This window comes from Clytia hemisphaerica, unplaced genomic scaffold, assembly GCF_902728285.1.
Source record: "Clytia hemisphaerica strain Z4C2 unplaced genomic scaffold, Clytia hemisphaerica genome assembly, whole genome shotgun sequence".
Classification (NCBI taxonomy): domain Eukaryota; kingdom Metazoa; phylum Cnidaria; class Hydrozoa; order Leptothecata; family Clytiidae; genus Clytia; species Clytia hemisphaerica.
Genome location: NW_027103927.1, coordinates 144997 through 162981, shown reverse-complemented (window position 1 = coordinate 162981; position 17985 = coordinate 144997).

The window sequence follows — 17985 nt, the reverse complement described above, 5'->3', positions numbered from 1 at the left end:
GCACTACACGTTTTTTTATTTATAAGCATAACGCGTATAAGCATAACAAAGCTGGGATTCTGATACAATGGATTTATTGTTTTAGAACAATAGAAAATTAAGCATATTAAGCATATGTCAAGCCTCAGCTTAAATTACCATATGCTCAAGAAAAAAGCATAACGCTAAGTATCTAAACATATATTATATATAAAGCTGAAAATGAGATTTTGCTTTGTCAAGAAAATGACAGGTAGACTACTGCCTTACGCGTGGAAGAAACACGTGTATCTCCTTCAAAACTTTTAAAGTTATGTAATGCTCTGTTCATATAAAAATGAAATTAATAAAATAATAATAAAAGTACTACAATTTTCATATCTCTAAAACAGCTCTCTTGGAGCATTTAATGTTTTCATTGCATGACAATCTATATCCATTTGCACCGCCAGCATCCTATTGAGCATGAGAAAACATCTTGTTGTAAATTGGTGTATACACCTCATATTTTGTGATAATGCCATTATTTACATAATTTAAGTGTCATTACATAAAATAACCTTGAAAATACTTTCCCACTAATTTTGAGGGAGTCCATATTGGGGTCCACAATGCGGTCCATATTTGGGGGGGGGGTCCAAGTTGTGTCATCTTCTCCCCCAAGCTTTACCGAAATTTCGGTAAAAATTCGGACGAGCACGCCGAAATTTGAATGGCACGCCGAAATTCGGATGGCACGCTGAAATTCGGATGGCACGCCAAATTTGGATGGCACGTTGGCACGCCAAGGCACGTTGGCACACGGGCACGTTGGCACGCCATGGCACGCTGGCACGTTGGCACGCCAAGGCATGTTGGCACGCAGGCACGCATGGCACGTAGGCACGCTGGCACGCAAAGCACGCTGGCACGCAAAGCACGCTGGCACGCGTCGCACGCGATTTAGCAGACTCTTCAATGGAACAAACTGAAAAACAATGAAAGTCTTTTGAAAGATTACAATGAAATTTTCCAGCAGCAACTAAAAGATGGAATAATAGAAAGGGCGGGACATGAAAAGCCAAATGAAGTTCATTATTTGCCGCACCATCAGTCTGTGCCACTAACTCGATCGGGAAGATTCTTCCAAAATTGGAAGATTCTTCCGAAATGGGAAGAATCCTCCCGAACGGGAAATTAACTTAACACCCAAACGGGTTAACGAACTTCCAGATCGGGAAGAAGCGAGAAACTAAGGAAAACTCGATCGGGTCGAAACTTCCCGTTTGGGAAGTTTACGCAGTTTTTTCACAATTTAACAAGATTTATACGGTAAAGTCTACTTTTCTTTCGGTGAAAAACCTTAAAATTTGATGCTTCTTCACCTCCAAAAAGTTTCAACTTTCGCCGGTCATCGTACAGCTTCGCCGAGATTCAGTCAATTTTCAACTTCCCAAAGAGGAAGAATCTTCCAAAACGGGCAGAAAAAAATAGAGTAAGTTCTTCCCGTTCGGGAAGGTTCTTCCCATTTCGGAAGAATCTTCCCGATCGGGTTAGTGGCACAGACTGACCATGGTGTTGAGAATAAAAGCTCAACGACCACTAAATTACGTATTGTTTTCGATGCTAGTGCAAACACACATGGCTCTCCTTCGCTGAACCAAAGTCTCCACACTGGACTCTCACTTACACCCTCCCTTTTTGTGGTTTTACTTCGTTTTCGCTCGCACAATGTAGCCCTGACTGGCGATATAGAAAAAGCGTTTCACCAGATTTCAATCCACCCAGATGACAGAGATTATATGAGATTTTGTGGTTCAAGGACCCTTTCAAATTAGATGAGGAAACTTTTGAGAACAACGAATTATTTGAGTACCGTTTTTGTCGAGTTTTGATGGGCCGACGCCCTCTCCCTTCTTGTTAAGTGCCACCCTACAAGAACACATGCAAAGAAATTGTTCTGATGAGCCTGAGCTCGCTTCGAAATTTTTAGAATCAATCCACGTAGACGATTTGACTACTGGGGCTGAAAGCAAATCATCTGCCTTTGAATTTTACGATAACTGTAAAACAAAACTGAAAGAGGGTGGATTCAACTTGAGAAAATTTAAATCCAACTCGTTAAAAATCTAGAAAGTTGGATAGTGAAAGACTTTGGATCGAATGAATTAGAAAAAGGGAGAACAAACAAAGGTACTCGGAGTTTCATGGAACAAAGCAGATGATAAACTTTGTTTCGATTTCGATGAACTTTTACAAAATCAAATTGAGCCATTAACAAAACGAAATGTTATGCATTTTATCGCTTTAATGTACGACCCTCTCGGGCTGATAAACCCAGTGGTAACAATGAAATGCTTCTTGAAGGCAACTGTTTATAGAGAAGCTTGGTTGGGACGACCCCCTACCCGAAACCTTAAAGAGCAGATGGATTTCTATTTTGAAGGGCCTTGAGAACTGTAAAATTGAAATTGACAGACTGTACTCTTTGAAAGAATTTGAAGACCCATTCGTTAACGTACAATTACACGGGTTTTCTGATGCATCAAAAGTCGCTTTTGGTACAAGTATGTATTTGAGATTCGTTTACAACTCTGGAAAAATCAAAGTTGTTTTGATTGCGGGAAAATCTAGAGTCAAACCAAACAAAGTGAAAAGTATTCCTCGCTTAGAACTTTTGGGAACTTTATTGATTTCACGTTTAGCTCAAACAGTTAGAGAAGAATTGAGCTCTATTTTTATGCTTGATGATCGCACACATTTATGGACAGACTCTTCGTGTGCTTATTGTTGGATCATCTATGAAGACAAAATTTTTAAACGTTTCGTAGAAAATCGGGTTTGTAAAATCCGCAAATTGACTGAGTCTGCATGTTGGCACCTAGTGCCTTCGAAGTCAAATCCTGCAGACATAATCTCCAAGGGAAGTTCACCAGGAGAAGTTGGAGATTTGTGGTTTCGAGGACCAAAATTTCTGGCTTTGCCGGAAACCTCTTGGCCACAACTTTTACCTGGTGATAAGTTTGATGAATACAAAGAAGAAGTTAAGCCGGTGATTGCTTTGTCAGCACCCGCTACTGAAATTGATTTAAGGGAGCTCATACCTCTCACTCGCTACAATTCGTTTCTGAAACTCATCCGTGTTACGGCATGGGTCATGAGGTTCATAAGAAACATCCGAAAGAAGAAAGAAGAAGGACGTTTACCTACCAACAACAACTAGAATGGACCGTGGCTATCAGCCAAAGAACTGACGGATACCAGAAAGTTATGGATTAAACACGAACAGTTATCCATCAAAAATTTGAACGACGTCGGAAGAAACTTGGGAAATTACTTAGACGATGACGGCTTGATACGATGTCGTGGACGATTAGACAACGCAAATCTTACGTTCAACGAAAAGTACCCTTATTTATTGCCTAGCGGTCGGCTAGCCCAAATGATTGTTTATGATATCCACAACAGAATCTAACACGCCGGTGTTAGAGACACTTTAGTCGAATTACGTCAAGAATTCTGGATACCTGAAGGAAGAAATTTCGTACGAAAAGCACTATTTGACTGTAATACGTGCAAATGAGTAAATGCTAAACCATACGCTTATCCAGAACCACCTTCACTTCCGGTAGATCGAGTAACCGGAACGACAGCCTTCAAAAACGTTGGTCTTGATTACGCAGGACCTCTTCATGTTAAGAACGTTTTCGGAGATGATGAGGAATTCTACAAAGTTTGGATCTCGGTTGCTACCTGTACCAGTAGCAAAGGAGTTCACCTCGACATTGCAGCAGACGCTTCAGCTGATGAATGTGTGGAGATTTTACGACGATTGCACGACACGGTGCACCCGACATAGTACGTTCTGACAATGGGACTAATTTTGTCAGTGAAACTGTACAGAACTTTGCATTATCTCAAAATATAGCCTGGAAATTCAGTATTGAAGCTGCCCCCTGGATGGGCGGTTTTTGGGAGCGTTTAGTGCAATCAGTCAAACGCCCATTGAGAAAGGTATTATCAAATTCTACCTTACGCTTTAATGAATTATTGACAGTATTAATGGAAATTGAAGTAATGATCAACAACCGACCTTTAACCTACGTCTATCCAGAAATGGAAGAAGCTTTAACGCCCAATCACCTCATCTTTGGAAGAAGAATCAACATGGTTGCCGAAAAACTTGGGGAACGAACGGCCCAAGTGGAAAAGCGTGTACAATATCTAGAAACTTTGTTAGAACACTTTTGGAACAGGTGGAACAAGGAGTATTTGACTGAATTAAGAGAACACTACCAACAGAAATATATGAAACGACGACCTATTGCCAAAGTAAATGACATTGTATTGATTATGGATGATAAGTTAGCCCGCTCCAAATGGAGAGTCGGAATTATTGAGAAACTTATACCCAGCAAGGATGGTCAAATTCGTGCTGCAACTGTTAGAACTGTTACCGAGACTGGACCAGTGGCGGCCTGGCAGGGGGTGCAGGGTGTGCAGTGCACCACCCAGAAAGATCTAAGAGGGGCGCCAAAAGAGCTTTTCAAGGGGGCGCTAAAATTTTGTTGATGTTTAATTTGCCGACTTGGCGCCCTTCGACAAGTTTATAGCGCCTTCAATAAGTGCAATGTTAATTTTTTTCGCCTGCGGCGCATCCTTCTATTCTACGCTCTTGCATCCTTTCTCTTGAATTTTAAAACTACTATCAACATTGAATTGCGAAAAGTCAAAGCAAAAGAAGTGTTATGTATCCACCAGAAGTTAAAGAGGATGCTCATCCCTAAAATGAGAGATTGCCAAAAAGATCGAAGCTTGTTGATGCTCGCTGTGGTTTTTAGGTCTTATGCTGACTAACTTTCAGCTTTTTAGAAGATCTTTTAAGCTGTTTGACGTTTCTTACACCAAATGCCTGCGGCGCCAACATTGAAAAGAACCCTTACTCCTCCCAACTTTCGAATTTTTGGATCTTTGATGGAGAGTAAAGTAAGACCAGCGGCGCAAGAGTTTAAAGACTATCAGGTAATTTTTCTGATAAAGTTTTAGAAAACAAAAATATAGACAAAATCGACTTGCTAGGTATAAAATTTCCATTTCAAGTATCAACAGCTCATGTTTTTTATTTGAGGAACTTTATTTTTGGTGCTAAATCGGTATAAATTGGGGCTTTTTTAGACATTTTAAAAGTTGAAGATTGAAAAATTTACCTTGTTCAGAAAACTATGACTTTTCAAATTATAACAAGGAAATAGATATAAAGTTATCATTACCACCATCTTCGTATAAATAAAAGTTTTTTAACTCAAAGATTCCGCGTTACTTTCAACCAGTCACTGCTCTCACAGACTGAGCTTAAGCACACCAGGATAATCACGACGACGGACGAAAATGTAATAGGCTAGTGAAAGTACGAAATTTGATTGGTTGAAACTCACTAGCCTGTTAAATTTTCGTTCGTCGTCGTGATTTTACCGATTTACTTAACTTCACTAATATTTCCACTTAATGATCGAGGGCGCAAGTAAGGACAAAAATCCTGGGGCGCCAATTTCATGGTTTGCAGTTTGCACCACCAAGAAAATTAAGCCAGGCCGCTACTGGCTGGACGTATTTCGTACTTGCGGCGACCAGTAAATAAACTTATACCACTTGAAGTCTCGGACGAAGAGGACGAAATTCATAGACGTGAGATCAAATTCGTGGACGAAGAAAAGATGAAATTTATTTTACCATACACTCCCGGACACTAGAACTAGGAAATTAGGGTTTATTTTATACGATTTTATTATTTGGTGGGGAGAGTGATGGACGAACTTTGTACTTTCGATTTTGTGTTTTGATCACGTGACTATTAGGGGTCACATGGGCCTATAAATTCTTTTGTATTTTGATTTTACACTACACTTAGTATTTAGACGTCGAATAGAAGGGAACAAAAAGTAAATACAGTCCGTGATCTACCACAGTTACCATGACAACCTGACAAAAGATAGTTTAACGCCTTATCTACAAACGTGAAATACTAAAGGAGCAATGATTATTGATGCCATATCTTTATCGGTCATAATTTTACCCTGTTAAGGTATTACTTCTTAAAGAAATGATTTTAGATTACAGTTGACGTTCTCTAATTCGATCTTCAAGGAGAATTGGATTTTCATCGAATAAGGGAGCTTTTCGAATAAGGGAGCGTCGTTTATGCGAGTTTCTTGTTGACGGAGACTTTAAATTTCATCGAATACGGGACCCTATCGAATAGTAAAACGTCGAATTACAGAGCGTCAACTGTATTTCCAACATACAAGAGCCGATCAATCATCGCAATTTTCAGGACTCTTCCTTCGGGTACCTAATAGCCGGGGGGATTATGGAATAAGTGGGGGGGGGTTGGAAAAATCTCAAAACTTAATAAGGGGGGGGGGAGGGGTTGGAATAAAAATGGCCTGGGTGGAAAAATTTTGAAAAGGAGGCTAATGCATACAGCTGAATTAGGACAAAAGAGGGAACTTTCAAAAACATTTCCCCAAAAATTAATAAGCGGGGGGGGGGTTGGAATAAGAATGTCCTGGGCGGAAAATTTTCAAAAAATTAATTAGCGGGGGGGGACGGCTATTAGGTACCCGAGTGTAGAAAACTCTCCAGTCCAATCTCCTTTAATTAAAGTCTCAAAAGACTGAAAAAAGGAGCTTCTTTTTGCATACAGCATTTTTGCAACATCCATACAGCAAACAAAGCGTACACGCGCAGGCGATTAAATACGATCGCACGGGATGCGGGTCAAAAAATTCCCGTGAGCAATCTCGTTATTTATCAAAAAGTTTCAAAAAGGCCTGCAAAATTCAGATGAGATGGAGTTTTTACAAGATACTTTAATAATTGGTCATTTGCAGTAATAAAAATGACGCGTTCTTTAGAAAAAGTAACAAAATTGTTTTATTACTGGTTAACGACCAACCAAATCAAATAAGAGCTTGTAAAAACTTCATCTCGCCCCGCAAAATTCGATGAAGCCCTACCGTATAAAAAGGGCCTTAAGAGTTTATTAGCATGTAGACTGAGCTTTAAATTTCTATAATGGTAGCTTTTGTTGCGAGTCGGAAAAAGTGAAACAAACACTGGGAAAGATCTAGTTTCAATCACCAATTCCGCCCTTCTCCTCTTTTTCTTTATTTCCTGTCTCTAACTCTGTTTTTTCTGATTTCTGGACTTACTTTTTTCTGAATTTGACTATTTGAAGCTATTTTGCTAATTCTGAAACTATACTCCCACACCTCGGTTCGAACCACCAAATGCAAGCAACCTTGGTTTCCAAACCCGACGCCTTACCACTTGAGCTATCGTCGCACAGCAAAATGACCCAATTCATAACATATTATACCAAACTGGCAAAAGACGGGGGTAATGTTATTATAATATGGGTAAAAGTACCCCTTTTTAAACCTGACTGAAATTCGAGCCGTTACTAGCAACCCTGCGGGGCCAAAGGCGCCGAGTATGCACCCGGCACAGTGACAAGCCAGTATGGATTTCGTGTAACTAACGCCGAAGATCTTCCGCGTACAACTGAAACGTTTTGGGCCCATTGGCGTAAGGGTACTTACAAAGATTGTTTGATTTTCAGTTGGCGTAAAGTAATAATTCCAGCTCGGCGTGAATGACTTCATAATCCATCGATTTTTAGCTTTCATTTGGCTAAATTTGCTTTCGCTCGCTTACGCTCGCTTCAATTTATTAATCATGTTGGCGCATGCGCCTCTTTTCCCATCTTGCACCCTTATTGAAAAATTGAATGTTGGTACAAAAGAAATTTTGCTTGGCGTGAGGCTTGCTGTACAAAAAAATATCTTTGACGTGAGATTTCGTGGAATCCATACTGGGTGACAAGCCGTTACTAGCAACCCTGACCCTAACTGATCATCGAATCCTGACCCCCGGAAAATTACCACGGACTAGAAAGAACGAAAAAAATTGAAGGGGCGGAATTGCTGATTGAAACTAGTTTTCACCCAAACACTGAACACATCATAACTCACTTTCGAATCACCACAGTGTGGCCCAGTAGCAGTAGTAGTGTGTAGTGGTGAGTGGTATTGACTTAGCTTAGAATGATGAGTAGTCTATTTTTTTTATTCAATTACTTTCAAGAGGTAAGACAAAGAACAGAAAGTAGATATTATTGCATTTGAATTTCAAATTTTCCTCCTATCCTCCTCTCTCCTCTTGTATGTATCTCCCTTTGTATGTTTTGTTCTTGATATATATCACAGCTGTTCCCCTCAGGCAAAATCGTCGATTCTGTAGAGGTCACAAAATTGCCGAGTACAGACGTCGAAAAAACTAGCCGTATTGTATAAGGGTTGCGAAGCGATCAGACTCCACCTCAATTCGCAAGTTGCTAGCAAAATAAGAGACACTCTAAAAATCCCTCTAATTAATAAAGCCGCTATAGAGACAGGGTCGAAAGAGCCTTAATGCCCCAAACACAACACATAATCCACGGTGGCATAACGCCCGCCGCGCATCGCTCTTTTTTTCTTTCTAGTTATTCTAGTGTAGAGGAGGGTACACGAAGTGTGCACGAGTGCACGAACGCCAAACTTATTTTTCACTTTTTTCACTTACTTTTAGTTTTTAGGCCGATGAAATTTATATATGAGTTTACTGTCGGCCGCCCGCATCTCTAAAAAGCACCCGCATGAAAATTTCATTATTTTCAAAATTCATAAATTTTTCATTATTTCGTTCTTTACAACTTCAACCTCTATCTTTGTTAAAATCGTCTCTACGCATGTTTACACGGGTAAACAAAGAAGATTTATTACAGAAAATGCTGCCGCCCTCAATCCTACAACTGCAGTGGGCGTCCTGCCCATATATCTGCCAAACCGCCCTGACCGCCATTTTAGTTTTTTGCAAAATCTAGCGCCACTGTAGCAATCGATCTTTATTTTTCGTTCGCAAAAGATGCGAAGGGTTGAAGCGAAGCAAAATTTTTTATTTTGAGAGAGCATGATTGGCAGAAATGGTGGATAAGGTGCTGTTGGGAAAATAATGAATAATGAATAATGAAATCATGCCGCATCTATTTTTGGGTAAGTTCACGACGGTAAACTCATATGTAAATTTCATCGGCCTTACATAAATCCTTTTTGACTATCTTGTAGACAATGTTGAAGTCCTTCTGTCAGTTTGTTTTCACTTTATTTGAAGCCTTCTTCTTGGAATAATAAGTGGTTCGGCGACCATCGAAAAATTGTTCTGTTCGCGTCGCAACAGGTGTTAAAAATGCATGCGGGCGGACGGGCGGTCAGAAAAATTCCCGGGTTATTAAAAATCGCTTCTGTAAGTCGAGGGCAGGTGGTGACACAAACAGAATAATTTTTGAATGGCTGCCAGAGCGATCAAGAAAAAAGCTATACGTCTAAAGAACAATTTGCTTTTTCCGGATTTTTTCCCGCATCTCCGCACCAGAAAATCAGGGGAAAATATTAAACAGTGTAGCTGGAACCTCGATATTCCAGGATTAGAAAAAGCTATACCTGTTATCTTTTTTCTTTAAAGAATCAGCAAGCCATCAACATCGATAAATTACACACATTCCCTCAGAAACTTTTAAAATTATCTGCCATTATGACTTTCTTGAAGCCGTTCCAAAATTAACCAATCGGGTTAGGTATCGGAATTTCCTATGGGAGTTCTTTTCCGAGATTTGTAAAATAGCTAAGTCAGCAAAAAAACTTTTCCTGGGGGTTTGAGGAATAAACAGAACTGTTATCATTCATTTTTTATTTATCCGTATATTTAAATTTGCGCTCAAAATTACTTTAATAAATAAGTTAATAATATTCAAATATACTATTTGTATCTCTCAGAAAATAAACATTTACAGAACGACATAGTTTATCATTTAGACTACCCCCGTGTTTGGACCATTCTATCGTGGGCGCAAAATAGGGCGGAAACTAAGTAGCACCCTCAGTGCAAGATTGCCGCCTCATCTTTATTCGCCCGCACGAAAAAATAGCTAGTCATTTTTTTCTCGCGCGCTCAAGGGGAAAAGGAAAGTGATCGATATTCTTTGAAGAAAAAATGTCAGAAACAAACCCAAAGACCAAAAGATGTATTTTGTTGTTGAGAATCAATCCTGTGAAGATGAAAAAATTTCTGCTATGCGTTTTTTTCGGAACGCTNGATTTTTCCGACTCAAAGTGAAACACTTTTCCTCAAAAATTTAGAGTCGGTCGGAGGACACGAACCAAACTATCAATTGGGCCTGGCCATATTCAGAAATAAATCCATTTTCCACCAGACCTACAACAACCACCAGCAAGCTTTCAAACCACCCTGCGGTATTACTGGCAATGAATTCTGACTCAAAAAATGTTGGTCCAGTTCCCTGGAAAGGGTATGATTATACTTCCAAATGACTTTTCTTTACAATAACATTATTTGTCTTCTCACAAATCCAAAAAGATAGGCTATAAAACCAACACGGGGTTCAACTTTTTTTACAACAAACCATCAAATCAAACTTTATGAAGATCAACCATGTAAATGTCACTTGTTTTTGTGATATTTGGATAATATTAAAACCTTTTTGCATATATTTAGTTCTTCAAAACCATTTCCCTTTCCCGCAGCACAGCAGGCTTTAAAGTTCATGTGTTGACCCCCCCCCCCCACGTCTTTTTTGCGCGGTAATCTAGAAAGGCCTTTAGTGGCAGTTACTACATCAATATGCCAAAAACATTTTGTTCAACTACCTTCACTTCAAGATGGAATGAACTTCCTTTTATTAGGATGAACCATATTCATATGGCTTTCAGCCTTGCACTCCATTGCAGAGGCTAATCAATTTTAATGACTTTTTTGACTAATGACCAAGTTAAAATTTTTTAATTTTTTTATATTTGACTATTAAAAAGGCATGCATTCAAATAATAAAGGTTTAAAATTTTTCTCTGGGCTAGGTAGTTAGTAAAATATCTCAAATAGGCTCTGTGATGGAGTGCAAGGCTGAAAGCCACATGAATATGGTTCATCCTATAAAAGGAAGTTCATTCTATGGTGGCCTATCTTGAAGTGAAGGTGGTTGAACAAAATGTTTTGGCATATTGATGTAACTGAGTGGGGTATAAGCAAACAATTTCATGATCTAATCACATGATTTCATGTGGACTGACCTTGGTTGCTGAGATAAAGTTGAAGTGATTTCACACTCTCCCCCCCACCAAATTTGCCAACTATCGATGTTTTCCCCCCTCTTTTTTCCCCCCCTTTACTATTCAAATTTTCATATTCCCCCCTCAGCCATTCAAAATTGGAAAATTGGTCCCCCCCCTTTATAAAGGGAGGGGAGGACACTATGAAAAGCTGACCCGCCACCCACCCACTCCCAAAAACGTCAAACACCTTGATATCCCCGAAAATCAATGAAAAACTGCCTTCGTCGCTGTTTTGTCAGGGCGGAGCTGTGTAGTTGTATTTTAATGACCAGCCAGGTCTTTCATTTGAGGGCTATGCATTTGATCCTCCACTGATGCAAGTTACCCAATCTTACGGTAGGCAGCTCAGCTGGCAGCGGAGATAGGGTCGTAAGCCTATACCCCCAAACACACCACCCAAACCCACTGGCCTGACCCTGACTCCCTTGACCAAGCTATATCCGCCATCTTTGACCGTAAGTGTAGTGTTTGAAACTTTGCCTAACGACAAATGGCGCTACATCATTAGTATACATGCAAAACTAGATCTAGCGCTCCGGTTAGTGTAAAACACAGGTCAAAGGTCACAGGTTACAGGTCATACAAATTACAGACAGGAAAATTGCAGCACACTCATAACATACAACTCATAACATAAGTTCCTGGAAATATTATTAATGGAAATGTATTATTATCAAAATATGTTAGTTACATTTTAGAAGACATAAACGACAAATCGTCAACCCCAAATATTGACAACAAATTACACTTAAATTATGTAAATAATGATGTTATCTCAAAGTATGAGGTTTTGTACACCAATTAACAATAAAATATTCTTCGTGCATAATAGGATGCTGATTGCTGACGCTGCAAGTGGATATAGATTGACAGGTTTTGAAAACAATAAATACTCCAAGAGAGCTGTTTTAGAGAGATGAAAAAAGTGACGTCATTTTATTATTTATGTTAAATTGGCGAGAATAACTTTTATAATAAGTTTATGCTAATTAAAGAATAGAAATAGAAATATGATCAGAGTTTTTTTTTAATTGGGACCTGCGGAGAGAGTGCTAGACGGTAACATCATTATGTACATAATTTAAGTGTAATTTGTAACCTTTGTGATTTATTGCTAATTTTGCAAATTATTTGATACATAAAAAAAAGGTTTGTGGTGATAGCAAGTATAGTTTAGTTGCAATGAAACTTTAAAGTCCTTATTTCAGCTAGCAAACCGAGAGAATTTTCGTGGCTTCAAGCAAAACCATTGAAGGTCATTTTGACAAAATCACCAGTTTGAAGATGTGATTTATATAGCAAATTTTCACTTGGGATTGAAGTTAAAGGTACGTGCACACAATGTAGCAAAACTGCTTTTTTAAATCCTTTTCGGCTGACAGTAAATTATTCTCCTGGGAATAGAACTGCCAAATGACCGAATCAAAACATTGATCTGAACCCCCTGATTTACAGCCGCTTTTACTAACGTGTTGGGCTTGACCCTGTATATCAAAACAGGGGTTTTAATATTTTCTTGCACAGGAAAGAATATGTGACTTCATAATTATTGCTTTCAGTTTGGGTGTTTGAAAGTTTTATGTCTGTACTCCGTCTTCGTAGAATTTTTTAATGAATGAAAACAGAATATGCTTATGCTATGTCTTTAAGAACAAATTTCTAAAAGGCTTTTGTTGTTCTGTAAATTTTTCTTTTTGGATTAAAGGAGATCTAACGGCAAAAATTTTGCTACATTTTTTTTGGAAATTATGGAAACTTTATATTGTGGGGATTAAAATGAGCTATATTATGTTGAAAAATTTTAACTCAATAGGAAATTATATCCCTTTAAAGATTTAAGCGTGTGACGTCATTGCTGAACAACTTGTTTGTTAAACAAGATTTTCTCTCTTCTTCTCTAAGCTTTTAGTGAGTTTTATAAAGAAAAATTTCTTGATAAAATCATTTAGCACATTCATTTAGACTTCTAAATTCAGAGCAAAATGTCGTCGAGTGAATCTTCCAGAATCTTCAAGTGAAGAAAATGATTTCTCAGACATTTTTAACCATTCTACTACTTCTACATTCTACGTACATCAAAATTATATTTTGCTATAAAACATCTTCTTTCCATAATTTTTGTCTACAAACAGTTTCTCTATCGAAATGAAAGTTCAGCGCTGACGTCAAGAAACCCTCTTACTTTCAAATAAAGAGATATTTTAAACAATGATAATTCAATCAATATGAAAGATTTTGCACTCGTTCTTTTTGCAATGTTTTTTATTTAATTAGACCTGTACTCTGTCAAAAAATAAGGATAAAGAAATTTTTGCCGGTAGTTCTCCTTTAAGAAATTCCATAATGTTCTAATGATTATGATATTTCTTTATATAAGATGCTTTATTGTCTTTTTAATCTTTGTGTCAACTTGCATATTGTAAAGGAACTTAAGTGAATTGACACTGAAAAAGCCTCTTTCTATAATAAATCCATATCAAAACGCGTAATCCTTCTCATAGAGCTGCATAAAATTACACTGGCGAATATCAAATTTTCCTATTTTCAAAATACCGTTTTTATCACAAACTAATTTCCCTGAGGACATAAAAAATGTGACGTCATGATTAGTACAAAGCCTTGTAAAAGATAATAACTATGCTTTTCCAAGTTGATAATAATGATGATCAGGCCATTTTTCATGCCCTTTTAGTGTCTGGTCATCGGACGCTGCCCCTCCTGAAATCTCTAAAATTTTGGTAAAAACAGCCTTTTTAGCAGAAAAACACAAGAAAAAGTGCCCTTTTTGGCCACCAACGGACGCTGCCCTGCCTTTCTAAAATATGGCCTGATGATGTAATTAAGAATCTTTTACACATATGTTTTGCATATTTTCCGACTAAATCGGCTGGACTGCTTTTTTGTTCCTGTATTTTTGCATACAATTCAAGATAGCAAATTGAAAGGGGAAAAAGTCTATGCAATACATGTTTATTTAGCTTAGGCCTGCGCAATTAAATGCGTCGGAATTGTGGGAAATTTGAGATTTGTATTTTGAGGGTTGGATATTATTTTAGTTATATTTTGAATTAGATTTCTTTGTGCATTCAAAATAGTCTTTTGGGATAACACAACAGTCTTTCAGTATAGCACTAACTCTTTGTATAAAATTTACAAGAAATGCATATTTAGTTAGACTTTGTACCCGATGCTGCACACAAGGACTTGCAAAAGCGGGACAACAATCAGTTTGAAGTTTACAAAAAAACGCAACATAGTATATATAGGAGATCTTCAGTAAAAATACAACTATTTTTCTTTTCTTTTTTGTTGCAAAAATTTCAGAAATAAAAATAAAGGGACACTGTATTGATAATTGAATACTATCCACTGATGATCAGCGGCATTATCGTAAAGCTAGAATTGCTTCGCATACTGAAAATGACTGACGGAATAAAGTTTTTCACCCATGTGTGAGCTCGCAGGCGTTCTCAGCTCAATCCTACGCACAAAATGGTGGAACTTAGCTGTGACAGATGGGCCAAAAAAAAGAGTAGTCTTGTTTCCGGAAATCGGCCGGGTGAACTTTTTTTTGGAAAAAATATATCTCACCCGGCCGCAAATAGAAAAAAACAGCGAGCTCGTCGCAATAAAAAAGATACATAAAGAGTTTATTTTCCATTTTACGATTTTACGATCCATTTAACGATTGTATTCAAAGATTTATAAAGAGTTTATTTTCCATTTTACGATTTTACGATCCATTTAACGATTGTATTCAAAGATTTACGTATGTCACTTGTGTTTTGAAAAAGAAAATCTTCTGTCACAAATGTTTTCTACTTTCCTGTTTTATGTTGTTGTGAATAGAATTACCTTAGAGTACAGCTTCTTCTTAAAATTTCGTTTTTTCAAGTAAAGAGACATCGAACCTGGATTATTTTTTCGTACACGTCAATTAGAGTTTTTCTAGGAAAATCGAAAAAAAAAATATTTTCCGGCCGCCCGGGTGAGATTTTTTTTCGTCACCCGCATTTCCGGAAACAAAACTACTTTTTTTTTTGGCCATGTTGTTAGGATGTTAGAATGTTATTGTCAATAATGACAGTGCCGTTATTAATTTTGTTAGATCTAACAAATTGATGTTTGTGAGTGCACTTTATAGTTTTGACTCCCACTGAAGAATCATTTTCTGGTTTTTATGTTACAGTATTAGATGCTGTTTTAGGTAAACAGGCATCGAAATAAAGGATAGAAAGTGCATCGCAATTTTTTTATAAGCATGATTTTGCATCCTAAAATGGATCAATTTTCACTTTTTAGCTTGTAAGTAATCCAAAAACGCATCGCGAATTGCGAAATGCGATATGCTAATTCGATCCCTGGTAAAGTAGCAAAAATTGGACAAAACCATGGTTTGAGTATCAGGGGTTGCTGTAGATTCGTTGCTGAATTGCTGGCAGTATGGCGGAGATATTGCACTACGTACGGGACATTTGGCATTACATACGGGACGGTTTTTGGAAAATCTTAATTTCCAGGCTATCGTTTTAGCAATGTTATGCTATATGTGTTTTTATTTTGATTACCTAAATCTGGCATAAGTTGAAGCAAACTTTTATTCATAGTTTATATGTTTATAAGTGGTAGGAGTAAGCCCTGGGGCAAAATTTACTGTGCGGTCAAGGTAACACTTTCATTTAGTACATTAATAATTTTTTGTGAATCTATTTGAATCAATGAACTGTATTTTTTAATTTGTTTACCTGTAAACAGTTTAAGTTTAAAAAACAGAAAAAAAGTTGTTTATCCTGAAGTTTGTCTCACAAGTACGTATGGGACAATTTTTCCATAAAAAAAGGAAATTATTGCTCTTTTCTACAAATATTGCCAAAAACGGCAATTTTTGTCAAAAAGAGCAATATGCAGAGTCAGCCAGTCTGAGACTGTCATTGTAAGTTTGATGCAGCATACATTTATTTCAGGCTTTTCTTGGAAGAAAAAAGCAGGAAAGTGACAAAACACGCATGTAATTAACTTACCGCGCAAAACGCGCGGCAGTTTTTTTTCTAAGAGCGAGATAATAAAGAGAAGGAAGAATATAATTGACGCATGCGATATTTTGCTCACCATTGAAAAGCATGTATTTGTTAGATGTTCTATCCACCGCACAAATCCTGTGCAGGGCCTGCGCCACAAATTAGAAAGTGAGGGGGCCAACAAAAATATAGTGACTAAGGAGGTGCAACCATGGTTTGCGCCAACGGGCCTGAAAATTGACCTGGCTTATTTGGCTAAAACAGCTTCCTTTTTGTTCTGATTTTCCAAAAGATACAAACCATGTCCCCTTTTAGAAAGGTTCTAACATTTTTATTGGCACACTCACAGAAAAGAAAAAAATAATTAGGTGAAGAGAATTTTTTTCTTTGCTTCCCAAAAAAGGTCCGGTGGCGCAGGCCCTGCATCCTAAACATCAAAGAGGGTTATACTATAGCCTGAACTGCATATTTCTATTCTATGAATTAATCCACACTTTCAAATAAAGATCATCCTGACAATAATAAATGGAAGAGCCTTCCAGAAATCTTAACATAAATTTCTTAGCTTTTACCAAAAGTAAGTTATTTCCCTTGATTTTCTTATTTAAAAGAACAAAAAAAGTCTTCTAAGTCTTTTAAAGTCTTTTTCAAAAAAGTTTACAATCTTCAAAAGTAATGGTATATAATGCTTATCTCATTCCTTAAGTTGATGTTGAGATTGCAAGTATAGTTCTTCTACAATATAAAAAATGTAAGAATTATAATAAAGTTCACAAAAGATTTTCAATTTTGATAACCTTGTTTACCTTAAGATCTCCCCTGATGATCTATTTGTAACTGGAATATTTCCTTAAAATGTGCCTGTTTGCACTATTTAGTATATCCCTGATAATGATATGGGATGAGTATGCGGATCAAACAAAATAATCTCTTTAATCTTTAATTAATATCTAAATGAAAAAGTCTTACCTAAGAAACTAAGCTTAACCCTTTCCGGACGCATGATTTCACGGCTATATGACGCAAACAAAAATTTGATTTTTGACTGGCTTCACTAAAATTGCAATAGAAAGTGATTGATAAAAGATATCACGATAAGTAATACCTCGTTTTTTTCACATGTAATAGGGGTTTTGAAAAACCAAAAAAAAATTTTAAATATGGCTGACACCTGGTCACGTGACCGAAAAATCGGCAGATTTTTTTTCGGAAAGGCAAAATCTTTGACTTTGAATAAAGAAATAAAGTAAAAGGCCTTTGCTTTACGCCTTGAACTTTGAATATGATTTAGAGAATTGAATTACTGGCCGGGTAAAAAAAATTTCATGTCAAAAGCTTTCCAAGAATCTGAGTAAAGTGATTTTTTGTCCAAATTTTTGAGCAATTTTTCCCTTACAGATTTAGCCTGAGTAAATTTACAACAAATATTGAAAATTTATAATTCTAGTTGTAAACAAGATATCGAAAAGCGGTTTTTTGCAGGTTACGGGAAATTTATCTCAAAATCATTATTTAAAACCATGTTATTATATTTTGGCGCGAAAACGGTTAAAATCTTTTACAAAGCTATGGGCCACCCGGTGGCCCGTGCGTCATATAGGAACACGATTCATGGGCCACCCAGTGGCCCGTGCGTCCGGAAAGGGTTAAGGAATATAAAGATTGAAGAAACTCAAAGAATCGGAAAATTTTCGAAGGAAAAGGAAGATGAAAAACGCTATCGACCAATAAAAGTCCGATTTGCAAACGAAGAAGACAAAAATACAGTGTTAAGAGCAATCACT